This window comes from Etheostoma cragini, chromosome 3 (genome assembly GCF_013103735.1).
Source record: "Etheostoma cragini isolate CJK2018 chromosome 3, CSU_Ecrag_1.0, whole genome shotgun sequence".
NCBI classification, from domain to species: Eukaryota; Metazoa; Chordata; class Actinopteri; order Perciformes; family Percidae; genus Etheostoma; species Etheostoma cragini.
Window position 1 is genome coordinate 10,117,180 of NC_048409.1, and position 1,199 is coordinate 10,118,378.

The window sequence follows — 1,199 nt, forward strand, 5'->3', positions numbered from 1 at the left end:
AAGGATTTATACATCTTCAACAACAAGGGGGAAGTTACCATGGTTCAACTAAAGCCCCAGGAGACCAGAGGAAACCAAAACGGTTAAACCAAATGTGTTTTTGTCTGTACATTTTTTAAATCTTTTTGTTAAGATTGTATATATGTAATAAATGTGAGTGAAAGCAGTAAGGAATTAGTTATAGGGCCTGTGCATTTATTTGCAAATAATGTTATGTATACATACGTTCATATGTTTATATGTATTTGATTGTAATAAGCAGTGTCATCTAAATATGCTATGTCAGAAATTAAATGGTACAGGCTACAGTGGAAATATATAATGCAAGTACAAGTCTTCAATAAAAATCACAAAGACTCTTTCAAGTCACAGGGACAATTGATTGTGGAAAATTATCATGGCACTAAAATACCTTTGCTAACATATTGTTCATTAGTTTTCAGAGTGAGTTTGAGGCCCCCTTCCCCATCATATTCTTTTTTGTATTTTTTTCAGGTTTCACTAAGATAATATAACATTTTGGAATAAAAATACAAATGAGCAGTCCAAAACTGGAGGCCAGAATAGCAAATATCTCCACAGCAACGCTGAACTTCCCAGGAGAGCTGACATACGCTGGAATAAAAGTGATCCATACAGCGCAGAATATCAGCATGCTAAAGGTGATTAATTTTGCTTCATTAAAATTATCAGGCAGTTTCCGGGCCAGAAAAGCAAGAATGAAACATAACATGGCCAGAAGTCCTATGTACCCAAGTACAGCCCAAAAACCTACAACTGAGCCCAGAGCACACTCTAAGATGATTTTGTCCTTGGATTTCCTAAAATTGATGAAAGGAAAAGGGGGAGAAATTATTAACCAAAGGATACATATGAAAACTTGTATGAGAGTGAAACCCACAACAGTAAGTCTCTGCTGTGCGGGCCCAAACCATTTCACAACATTACTACCTGGAAGTGTGGCCCTGAAGGCCATTAACACCACTATAGTTTTCCCCAGAACACAAGAGATACAGAGAACAAAGGTGATGCCGAATGCTGTGTGTTGCAGCATGCAGGACCACTCAGAGGGCCGGCCTATGAAGGTCAGAGAACACAGGAAACACAGAGTCAAGGAGAAAAGCAGCAGGAAGCTCAGCTCAGAGTTGTTGGCCCTGACAATAGGAGTTTTCCTGTATCTGAAGAAAATGAATGCCACA